Raw genomic sequence first — 12,832 nt, 5'->3', positions numbered from 1 at the left:
CTGGAAAGACATCAAACTTCAAAATGCAAAATACAGCTCCTACTCCATGTCTCACTTTTTTACTAATGTCAAAATTATTGTAAAATATCATAAAGAGGAAAAATGCGAAGCCAAGCCAACCATTTGAATCTGGGACTGTGTGCGGGCAGATGGAAAGAGGTTTCAGACTTGAAGATGTCTCACACCTGTAGTTATCAGAATAAATCAGAAAAGTATGTTTCTGGCTTTTACCCTGAGTATAGACACTCAGATCGCTCTGTTATACCGGGAAGGCAAGTAAAATAATCTCATGCCACTGATGTAAAGTTATTTACCTAGGAGCATTCAGCAAAGAGCAGCCACTCCACGTCTAGTGATGCTCTCTGGCCCGAGTTCAAGCTTTCCACCGTCGCCCCCTGCAGCCATGGGGTGTAGATGCTAATCAGACAGGAGAGCTAGGATGCCCTGAAAGGACGACAAGAAGACAGCTGATCGTGGCTAGGAATTTCATGTTTTACACTGCGGAGCAGAAGACACCAGCAGAGGGACAGAAAGGTAGAAGAGATTTAAACAGCAAGTTAGGAGAGAATGGCTCTCAAAGATCCAATGTGAAGGGCGAGATTCGGAAAGAAATCCTTGTGCGGGGGGATGAACAGCAGTTCAGAAGTGAAGGGAGAAATGAACACAGCTATGTGTATTCGGCTACATGGAAAGGTCAACCAGAGACAGCCTTCACTTTCAAGTCCCAGAGGAAGCCGGACTGCACTTGGACGGGAAGAGAGCCTGAAAAGGCAGAGTGGAGCCACGCACGCGCTACCCATTTCCGCTCCTAGGGGAAGACGGAGGAAGAGTACTTGGAGGAGACAGAAATTCCAGAAAGCGATATTTTAAATCTCTTTTTAAGACAGAATAAACTTGATCCCGTTTATATGTCACTTGCAGGGCGGGGGTGGGGGGATGGGGGCTTCCGATTCCTGGGGGTAGCGAGAGAGTGAGTAAAGTTGCTGAGGAGGAGCGGGGCGATGTGGACTAAACGCTCTGGTTCTGGGGGCCGCGAACAGGACAGGCGCCGACCAGACGCAGGCTGGCGCCGTTTGCAGCCAAGCTGAGCGCCGCCCGCCTGAGGCTCAGGACCAGAAGAGCTTCCAGGACTCCGAAGTGTCCCGGGCTCTACACTGCTGGTGACAAAGGGGCCTCTGAGGGCTGAGAGATAAGGCGGGTCCAAGGGCGCGGAAGTTTCTAAGCCAAATGTTTTGTGTGCAAATAAATCTTTTCACCAAAACAGTAATAGAAGAAGAGACTAAAAGGCATGTGGAGGCAAAGACAGTGAGGACCCGGAGGAGGAGGAGAAAGTCGGAATGCTGAGGCTGAGCTTTCAAAGCAGCCTGTGAAGCATGGAGGTAAGTGTCCTTCCACCTGATTCTTTCCCTGTGCAGCGACCCTGGTGCCGGACTCTGCAACTGAGAATTTAAACACTTCCGCCAATGCTAACGCCGCAGTAACAGTAAATTCACCTTTCGTTACATAAAGACAGTGTTTAAGCAACATCTGTCAAGGCAGTGTGGCTCCTGAAAGGAGCAGAACAGATGTGAAGATGCCACCTTCCAGCACCTGCGTGGGAGAAGAAGCAAGGTGTCATTGTTAGTATCTAACACAAAGTACACGTTTATAATTTCAAAATATATGTCAGATATTTAAGTCTAAAAAAATGGAAAATCACTCATTCACTCGACTGCCATTTACTGAACCTTTTCTAGACAGTTGTAACTATGAGACCCACTTGAACAAGAATGGCGACCATAAACCACAGCACCATCCCTTGCAGACAATGGGGAGGTGACAGCAATGAAACCACGGCACAGTTCTAGCTATGCCTGTGCTGCTGCCAGGAAGGAGAAATATAGACCACTACGAGGGTACAAATAACAGGACCTCCCCCCATGTGCAGGGGCAGTGGCTTCCCTGCAGCGGACTTGGTGTTTGAACAGATATCTGTCAGAGGAGCAGCAGGAAGTGAAGAATTGAAGAGCATGTTTAGTCCATCTGAAAAGGAAGTGTGTGGTCCAAGTGAAAGACCTGAGGTAGAAAAAAACCTTGGTGAACTCCACCAACTGGAGAAAAAAACAGGGTAGCAAGGTGAAAAGCAGTTCATGGTAAAACTAGCAAGGGACAAGAAGTCCAGCTCATATTAGGTAAACAGGTTCTGTAACCATAAAACTGAAAATGTCTTATTTCCCCCTCCCCCAAATTACTAATCCATCAATGGTTTTGAGCTGAAAGGGACATAATCAGATTTCTCAAAAAACAAATCAATGTGTCTGCAGAATGGACTGAAGCCGAAAGGGTAGCGGTGGTTTCAGGAGTAGATGTTCGAGCTGTGGTGACAGCAGTGTAGATGGAGAGGCAGAAGGCTGAGGAAATAGGTCAGCGTATAGATGAGAGATTCCGAGTACAAGGGAAAAAGCGACAACCGCAGTTCAGCACTGGAGCTCTAGCTTGCTTGTCTGTACGTTCATTAACAACAGGCATGGGACAGGAAATCCTGGAGCACGACTGGGTTTTAAGGGAAAGACCATGACTTGAATTGTAGTCATGTGGCTTGTGAATTACCTACAAATAAAATATTTATAAAGCAGCATGTCTCAATTGTCCAAAGGAAGGTTTAGTGCTAGGCTAGACATACACATTTGGGACTTGATTTTTGTCTAAAGAGTATTTGAACCTATTAACACGAATAAGATTTGTACATGCAGAATACAGGATCTTAAGAAGCTAAAAGTAAACTTTAAAAATATAATAGTTGAAGGACAGAAAGATGAAAAGGAACATGTAGAGAGACAGGAGGAAAGTGCAGTGGTGTGTCCATGAAGCCACCAAAGAGCCTTCCAGAGGGGCCTTCCTGAGATTTCCACATGCTATCCAGGTAAGATTTGGACAGAAATTTACCCATTGTCTTTAATAATTTTAAGTTCTGAGGAGTTTTTTTTCTTAGAGATCGTTTCCAGAGCATGAAGGAAAAAGCCACAGTGGAGTCTGCGGTATGAGAGATGGGGAACAGAGAAGACAAGGAATTGAAAGCAGACAACACATTTTGAGAAGTTGAGCAGGGGAAACCAAGAACAAAGACAGAAGAGTACGTGGTTTGTCCTACAGAATTCTCTTGCAATACTTTTTGTTTTGTTTTAGCCTATATAATCAAAAAATAAAATTTAACAGAGCATTTAAATTTATGTGATTTCACATACAAATCTAGCTGAGCTTGAAATGTTCTCCAACCTGGCAACAAAGATTCAGTTCTTTACTCTCATTTATGACAAGAGAAACTGCAGATGAGGAATCTCAGTTACTTTTCCAGATGTACACCAAGACAAGGACTGGAACCCACAACCCCTCAGAGGAAGTCCTGCCCTGTGTCCGTGTAACCCCATTCTGCTCCTCCAGAAGCTTCCAGAAATAATGGTGTGCATTCCTGTGCAACTCTGGAGTGATCAGAGCCTCTCAACTCAGGCTCTTCTCAACTCAGTCTCAGTAGCTTCCAAGACTGAAAGAATGTTCCTTCTTGTTCAGAAGACGGCTGTAGGGTACCTGGAGAAATTTCCTCCGGAACCAATCACTGCAGATGGACACATACTCCATCAGTCATGACTCAGGCAAGGATGACCGTCAGACACAGCCGAGAATCCAGTGAGAAATACAGCAGTCAGCCAGCCAGGTCCCCATGTTCAGCCTCAGTTGCATCCTCCAGATGGCTGGGCTCTGGGGTGGGAAAATCATTTCTCGATGCTGCCATGGCTCTCTGTTCAGGGTGAGCTACTGTCTCAGAGATCAGTAAAGCCCAAGACCAGCCTGCCTGCCATTGTTAGGGAAATTCTCCTTTACTCTACTGTTTTTGTGCGTGTGTTTTATCCAAAGAACTTATATTTTACTCTGATATGTATGTGATTCTTACTGGTTTGAGGGAAATGCATAATTAATGTGATTGATTTACAGGTCCCAAGTTGTATTTTTGAGCAATTTGTAGCTACAGGCATCCAACTAAAGGCAGTTAAGAGTTGAGATGTTTCTTCCTGGCAAATAACATTAGATCATCACCTAGAGATCAAGTCGATGATGAGATAAGAAGGGCCACCTACTTGTTTTTCCTCCTCTGCAGAGAAGTCCCCCTCTTCTGCATGAGGAATGGGAGGATGCCAGGCTGCCTACTGCTCTCCTCTTAGTCACTTCACATCGGGATGTCCTAAGGGGAGATAAAGTTAGTTTACCTTAGGGCAGAGCTTATGAACGAGTGTACAAAATGAGACATGATGAGGATAATTACAAATGTAAAAGACACACAGCATAATCAGAAGGCCTATGTCCAAACTAAAATTAGGAGATTCTCAAGCAAAATCAAATAAGAAAAATCAGGCCGTTTCCCACTTTCCTATCCCCTTTCCCCTGAGTTGGCTTCATGATCAGGTCTGATAGCAACTCCCAGCAGCCACAGGTTTACAGCTGGATCAGAAGATGCAGTTTTCCAGAAGAGAATCCACTTCTCAACCAGCTCAAGCTACAGGCCAGAACCAGATGCAACTGGCTGCAAAGGTGTTGGTTGAGTCAGGAGCTCATGCCTGAACCCGTAACTGTAGCCAGAGTGCTCATATTTCTAGTTTGCATGATTCATTCCTCCTGGAGTACAGGAATGGGTGTAGCGTATTACATGTACATGCTGACACACCCTTCAGCCAAGGCAAAATGAGGTGCTGTTGCCTCAGAAAATGGGGAAGAGGATAAGATTGAAAAACAAAAATTCTTGATACAAGAATTGGTGGAAAGGTCAAAGAACATCAAGGTTACGACTAGCAGGTTTGCAAATTTATACCAGTAGTTTGCTATACACCACAGAGTTCACAGCATGTAGAATTTGTGAGTTTATTTAAAAAAATTAGTTCAAACCTGAAAAAGCCTCTTTGGCAGTTTGGTAGGAAAAATAAAAGAATAAAGTAAGAAAATAGAAAATCCACACATTTATGAGTCTGTTCCCTAACCTTCCTTTAATATCCATGCCTTAGAAGTTCTACCTTTATTTTCTTTTTCCTTTTCTTCTTACTCTTCCATCTACTGCTTAATATGTTGTTTAGCTACTATTTGTATCATGCAAACACCTGTAGACCTTTCAGGATTTTAAAAATAACTATGTAAATACGTATTAGATCACTAGTCTGATTTTGAAACTAGGTACTCTCTCCTATCTCTGAATAGTTTTAAAGAGAATAAGAATAAAAATTATACTCTTTTCTCCATCTGTATTTTTTTGTCTACTTCAATGCAATCACAGAGACACTTCTTGGAAATGTTAATCATGTTCTTTAAAGTGAGTTTTCTGAGATGTGGTTAAAGATAGTTACTTGACAGATAAAAATTTGTTCAAGGATGAACTCCCACTCAAAGTAAAATCTATAAAAATATTTAATGGACATTCAGGTAATTCATTCTTCAAAAGATTTGCTTCCTGCTGAATAAGTAAAGAAGTAACAAGGAAAGAAAAGGAAAGGAAAAACTTGACTAAGAAAAAAGGACCACAGAGAAATGGTCGCAATTGTAGTTTAGCATTACTACAATGAGAACACTCATTCATCAGATACAGAAATACATGGCCTGGTAGAATGTCTCTGAGAAGCAGAGGAGGCCACTGATTATCATTTGCTTTGGCCAATGACTGCACATTTCATTCTGAGCTTTGAGGGTGCTGACAAAATCAGAAAGCAGATAATGGTCTCAGAAAACCAAAACCCTGAGCTACTGATGGATCCGATTCATGACTACTGTTCCCACCAGCCATCTCTGTTCCAACCTCATACAAAACTCAGAGCTGGACTAAGTACTTCTTTGCTTTCACCTTCGGGACCCACTTTTATCAAACCCTGCAGTGTTGACGTAGATGCTATGGAATGTCACAGAGGAGACATGGAGGATCAGACTTAACTTAGCACGCCTATAAAAACTTGTATGCAAAAACCTTTAGGAAACGTGCAATTTCCCCCAAATTTCTCTTTACCACAACTGGTCAGGGAGACTCCTCTTCTTTCAGCCTACTCTTCTCTGTGTATCTGTGGCACAAGCTGAAAGTTAAGCCTCAGTTGAGTGTTGCATTGATATCCATTGAAATCCATAGGCCTCCAAAAGGCTGAACAACCAGTGTCCCTCCCTACTGTGCAAATAAAACTCCCTAGCCAAACAACCCTCCTTCTCACCTGACCAGTTGCAGTACCTACTTATCCCTGAGAAGCCACTGATTTCAGTTCCCTGCTGATAGAATTATGCAAACAAGCCAATCACATTTTCTACAGGAACCAGGAGGCACTCCTACCTCTTCACTCCAAAGCCTCATTCCACAACTTCTGGTTGTCCCCACCATCCCCACATGCAGCCCTGAGCAGCACTGCCTGGCCTGTGCCATCCGCCTTCCCACTCTGGGCACACATGACAAGAGAGTAGCTGCTGATCTCACCTGCCAGTGTTAGGTGTCGCTCGCTTGCTCTCACCAACGTGTAAGACAGAAAAGAGATTAAAGCACCATTCTCTGAGCCCTCAAAGATTCTGACTCTTTCAAGCAAATCAGAGCTCTCCTCTAACTTCCAAATGTACATGCAACTATTTCACTTATATGCTGCTTCAAGAATGAAAAGGATTTTGTGATGAAGAACATTGTGTTAGCTTTTTATCACTGTTACAAAATACCTGACATGATCAACTTATGAGGAGGAGAGGTTAGCTTTGGCTCACAGCTGCAGAGGGTCCATGGTTGCTTCACCCTACTGCTTGGGCTGTGTGGCAGCACAATTCATCATGAGCAGAGCACATGGCAGAGGGGCTGCTCCACTCATGGACACCAGGAAGCAGTGAGAGAGACAGGAAGTGGCTGGGGTCCCCAAATCCTGTGAAGGGCATTCTCCATGTCCTAACTTCCTCCCACTACATCCCCGCTTCTAAAGGTCCCATCACCTGGCAGTAGCACCATAGACTGGGGACCAAGCCTCCAGAACAAGGTTCTTGAAGACATTCATGAGCAAACAGCCTGTGAGAAGAATATAAGTTTCCCCCAGCTACCAGAATTCATTTTGCCTTAAACTCTAAGGAAGATGTTATACATTTTATTGTCATTTTGTTATAGGTCTATAAAGCTGAAGTTTAATTTGCAGTGTGTAATATAACTTCCAGGAGACTGTTGCCAGCATTTTTCCTCCTTGCATAGATATAAATGAAAACCAAGTTATCTTCAGGTTTGTTTGGGGGGTAGTTGAAGAATCAGACAAATGAAGATTACTCCTATGAATTAAATAGTCAACAGAAAAGACACAAACTTCCTTCATAACAGTTTTCTGAAGATTTTTAAATTCATTACCACGTTTGATTTTCATGAAAACAAGCTCTCAAGAAGAGCAATAATCACTATGGCACAGATGGGAATAGTGAGGTATAATGTCAGGTAATTTGCCCAGCATCACAGTGGTAAAAATGGAACCAGAATTTGAAACTAGAAGAGAACTTAAAGATAATATTGTGCTTTCCTCCTTTTTTACTGTGACAGAAACTCTGGGCACCATAACAGTTTTCCTTGTTCAAGATAAATTCTCATCTGATTCCCTCTTCCTCACCCAGGGGCACCCTTTTGAGGGCACTCATTAGTATTTCACTTAGAACATGGCATAGAGTAGACATTTATTCATATTCTATAGAACATATAAATGACTATACTAGTGAAAGTTCATAAACATCCATTTATCTCAACAGCCATTCTGCACATATAGCCTGAATTCAATCTATCAGAGTTGTGTATCACTGTCCATTTGGAATTGACATTTGCTCCTCAGTGAAGAGCTCACTCTCTATTACCATTTCCCCCTAAGATTTAGCTGTGATTCATACGCTTTTCCCATCTCTCCCGTGAGACTGTGTGAAATGTACTATTTATGGATCTTGATTTGATAACACACCATCACTTTCCTCTTTTCATCCCATTTTCCCCTCCCTGACCATTTTTCAGAGAATTTTTCCTAACAGGTAACTTACACAGGAGGCCTCATTCCAAGACTTGTTTGGGGTGATCCACCCTGAGAGACCACCCCTCTTCTGCCAGTTGCACTCTGTCTCTAAATACCGCACAACTAACTGCTCTTGACCAGCTTTAACAATCTAAATTTGGCAGACTCATCTAGTCTATTTTTGTTTCCAGCATTAGAAATACTTCAAGTTTATGTTGCATTTTGCACCAGCCCAGGGTCTAACTATCAGATGTATGTTGACTTTATAAATGAAGCTGGAGTTTTGGAATTTCCTTGATCCTCCTCCTATCATATCTAGGATAAACCCTCACTTTAGCCATATAAAAATATCTGGACACTTCTGAGATTCCAACTGTTTTATCCTGTCTTTTAATATCCACAACAACTATCACTGCAGCAAGACAATGATTATTCTCCTCAATTTGGAAAGGACATATTTTAGGCTCTCAGGGTAGAAGTGGACTTAGCCACACACATCATTCACAATTGATGGAGCTGAGCCCAGGATTCATTCTCCTGATTCCTACACTAGTGCTCGCCCACACATCCATCATTCACTCTTGAAACTGTCTCTTCACCTACCGGAAGTCATTAAGATTGCTTTTAGATGTTCTTAAAATCTCTGAACTCAGCCACTCTCTATAATCAAATACCATACTGGGCAGAACAGATCCTACATGGAACATCAGAGAAGCCTAGGACATTCAACCATGTGCGTATGTGGCAAATCATTACGTATGCACAATGAATCTCTCACCTGTCATTTTCAATCCAGATGAAGTCATGGGTAACTTGCCCAAAGATGGTTACGCAGTCTACAAGATCCACAACATCCCTCAGCATGCACATAAAGATGTCTGCAGATGAACATATTTTTTCTGTATTTGGATGAGATCTGAATTGGAATCTTCAGACAAATATCCTCTGTTGGACTACTCACCTTCTGCCCTGAATCAAGTCACTGTGATCTCACACCTCCGGGTCTTTCTTTCCTGGATTTTTCTCAGAAATTTCCTATGGCAGAAAGATGACCCCCCAAAAGCCACATATTTGAGACTATTAAATATAAAACACTTATTTTAGCCCTTATAATATTGTGACATTATATTCCTCTTCTCTTATTCATTAAAGGTGTTTCTTTATGATCCTAATTTTAAGTGAGCCATGTGATAAAATAATCATGTTATTTTATATTAATAGGAAACTAACTCAAGAACATACAGGAATGTATTAACTCCTCAGTAATGTAGAACACTATATTTGAATTACTCACTGGAGATTTTAATTCAATTATGTGCATTCAAAACTAGCTTTTGAAATTCATATGTTTTTGCTCATGGAGGAGAGAAGGATAAATTTCTAGAGGTCATGTTCTGTATTCACTTGACACAAAAAGCTTTTCTTTGCCAATAAGAACCGTGTTGATTGAATTAAGACCATTATTGTCAGCAGAAGGAAAGTCCACATCTGTTCTATTATAAAAAGAAGATAGAAAAGCTATTTATTTCTTTATGTTCTAATAAAATCTCCTGAATAAATTTAGTCCTCACTGAAACATTAAACCAATGTGAAATCTATTATATCATCCTATCACTTAGCCAGTGTAATCAAGATAGCAATATTTTTTGAATGCCAATTATATGCCATATGCTCTTCTAGACTCCAAAGTTACAGCAGAAAATAAAGTAAATCTGGGTTTTCAGGGAATGTTTATTTTAGTAAGGACATGTAGTACATCATACCAAATAGTGGTAAATGTTTAAAAATTAAATTATGTAAGGGGCTCAAGTGTGATAGTGGAGGTGGGTATAATATAGATAGAACTACCAAAGAAAATTGTGCTGAGTGAAGACCCCAAAGCACGAGTAATGTAATTTTGTATGTGTGTGTCTGTGTGTGTGTGTGTGGGGAGCATTCTAGACAGAAGGAGAAAAAGTGAAAAACTCTGAGGCAGAAATAGGCTCAGCTTGTCCGTGTAGCAATGGAAATTTTAGAAGGTGTTTAAGAAGACTGGAGAATGAGACCACGTAGAACCACGGAGTTCTTGGGAAGATCTTTGCGGGATACAATGAGACATTTTAAATAGGTTCTTAAGCTGTTAAAAAAGAGCAACACCATGATCTGACTCAAGTTTGAAGAGTCAAACTGAAAAAATTCCATCTGCTGTACTGAGACTCTGCTATTGCAGGGTGAAAGAAGGATACCAGTTACAAGGCCACTGAGATAGTCCAGGTGGATAATGGAGCAATGCAAGAGCAGAGGAGTGAGTTGATGCAGGATGCCCTTTTATACTAATGCCAATAAATTTTACTGGCAGATTGGAAAGCACATGTGAAATAAAAAGGAAAAAACCCTCAAATTATGTTACCCGAGCAGCCAGTTATTTCTTTGAGACAAAGACAAAGGGAATGGTGAGACAGGTGAAGAGATCAGCAGTTTGATTATCTACATTTAGAAGGTCAAGGGAAAGGGTCCCATAGGTAGCCGGATGAGAAGTCTGTGTCTGGGCTGGAGATATATATTCAAGTAATCAGCATAGGCACCGCAATTTAAGCTTTGGGATTGGATAAGATCACTAAAGGAAGACAGAATAGACAGAAGAAATAAAAGGTAACTTTGAATAGAGTGGCATTTATTACTGTGCAAGGTCTGAAATAAGAATTCCACAAATACGACTTTCAGATGGACTCAAATGCTCTATTTTTGGAATCTAAACGAAACAAAGGAAGCCTGGCATCATCCTGCTACACAGGCCCTCTCCTCCTTCTGTGTCACTGAAATACAGGCCACAAAAAATTCTGAATGCTGGGGATTTATATTCATGAAAGGTTTTTCCAGAAATTAATGGTTGATTGTGATGATGTCAGAATAAGAACAAATGGTGAACGGAAGAAGAATCATGCTGTGCCAAACCACGGAATTACCTCCAATCATCCTTCCCTTATAGATAACTGCCACAAAATGTCTCTTTATCTTTGTAATCTTGCACATAACCAGTAATTTCCTTTCACTTACGATACCTTTTTATTTCTAATCAGATTGAATGAATCTATTCATATACCCTACAGGTATATGTATGTGAATGTGCTGAGACATCTGATTTTCATATCAAACCCTCAAACTTTCTTTTTACTTGGTTCAAAAGCATAGTTTTGTAGAAATAAAATAGTGCACAGCATATAAGAGACATAATATTCCAGGACAGATTTTCAGGAGAAATGGTTGCTGGTTTTACAGAGATAGAGAGAGAAGGAGAGATGACAAATAGGCAGTTTCTACTCTTACATATGACACTAAAATTTAAAAAATACACTCAACTTAATATATTATTTTACATATGTCCTATCATGTATTACAGAAATACATAACTTAAAGTATTTGCTATATATATGTATATATTTAAACTGTGGCAGATTTCACTATTTCCTCTTGTACTGGAACCAAACACAAAACAGACCTTCCAGTGAACTGTGTTTGGCATGGATCTCTCACCCCAGCAAAATTTTAGCATTCTTGAATACTGGAATCATTAGAAGTGATATTTTAAATTTTGTAAGCAAATGTTGAGCAACACAGAAAGATTAGGATAAAAAGAACAGAAGGTATTGATAAAAATCCAGGGTGAAAACTAATCAATTCAGCTTTGTGTAGCTTAGGCAATGCTCATTTCTATTCCTTCTATCCGCCTGGACATTCGACGTGAACTGTCAATAACAGCTGTGATGGATGAGTGTGCTCCTGGACACCAACATGGCAGATGTGTGCGCTCACTGTGGCTGCCAGGCTGTATGACCAGGGGCGGCAAACCTCACCGAAGCTCTGTTCAGGAAAAAAACCCTAATATCTTCTACTGTACACAAGGCAGAGAAAAAAATCCCAAATTCAAGGAACAAAAAAGAAGCAAGCTGCTTGCATTGCAATGTGTGGATCAAGCTAATGAATAGTTCACTGTCTCGATACCTAGAAGAACTGTTTTCCCATTATAAAATACAGAGACACATTTCCCCTTCCCACGTCTGCTCATTGGCTTTGCCTGACACTGGGTCCTAGGCTAATGAGGAGGAGAAACCAATTGCTTCTGTAAGAGACCTCACCACGAGAACACCGCTAAGTTATTCTAGGCTGAACACACAAACACACCTGCAAGGCAAATGTCTCACACTTTACCATAAAGGGCATATGACATTTACATTTAAATGTTAGTGATAAATTTTTCTGAAAATAAAATTTATCTCAAGTCAAATTCTTCAGCGACTTCCACGATGAGTAAGACAACCCCCTGGCAGTGGGGGTGTTTGCTATTGCTGTCTATTCAGGACTGCCTGAGTTTGCCGTGTAAGATCCAGTTGGTGCTTTTATGGATGTATGTGTTCAAAAAAACAAAACAGAACCTACGTTTGCATGAGCTGTACTTCTTTGGTGATGTTTTCCACCACAGCTAATGTTGTTGTCCCTGGCTGGACGCCCAAAGCCTCCTTTCTGCTTCTGATGTGGTCAGGTGGCTGGCTGATAACTCAGGGAAAGCAGTTGGGAGGGAAGCATATTTGGAGGTTTTCTTATTTCACCTTGGAAAGCATCATACTCTGAGCAGAAGAAGCCACTGAATGTGAAAACTTATTAAGTAAAATTATATTTTAAAATAGTTTCCCTGTAAAATAAATTCACTCTCCACTGTAATCGTCAAAGATTTTCCAAGCTTAAAACAATATGATTCTAATCAATGTGTAGAAATAAAAAGTGTTTTACTTCTCCCTGAAGGAAATATTAGTATTAACACTTTAAGGGTTATAATTGGGACTCACTTAATG

General features: G+C 41.0%; 1 long non-coding RNA gene across 1 annotated transcript in view; it reads right to left on the bottom strand.

Moving 5' to 3' along the window:
• The window catches only part of LOC110346439 (uncharacterized), a 123,767-nt gene that overhangs the window by 39,458 nt on the left and 71,477 nt on the right, over positions 1 to 12,832 (bottom strand). Inside the window, exons 3-5 of the long non-coding RNA XR_015447010.1 lie at positions 8,965 to 9,038; positions 8,782 to 8,881; positions 315 to 4,216 (exon numbers count right to left, since the gene is read on the bottom strand). This is a non-coding gene — a long non-coding RNA (uncharacterized LOC110346439). The remainder of the gene's footprint in view (positions 1 to 314; positions 4,217 to 8,781; positions 8,882 to 8,964; positions 9,039 to 12,832) is intronic.

Source organism: Heterocephalus glaber, unplaced genomic scaffold (genome assembly GCF_053883595.1).
Source record: "Heterocephalus glaber isolate CG9 unplaced genomic scaffold, H.glaber_assembly_v1.0 deba00001737, whole genome shotgun sequence".
NCBI classification, from domain to species: domain Eukaryota; kingdom Metazoa; phylum Chordata; class Mammalia; order Rodentia; family Bathyergidae; genus Heterocephalus; species Heterocephalus glaber.
The sequence above is the reverse complement of the archived record's forward strand: the minus strand, read 5'-3'. Positions and strand labels throughout refer to the sequence as shown.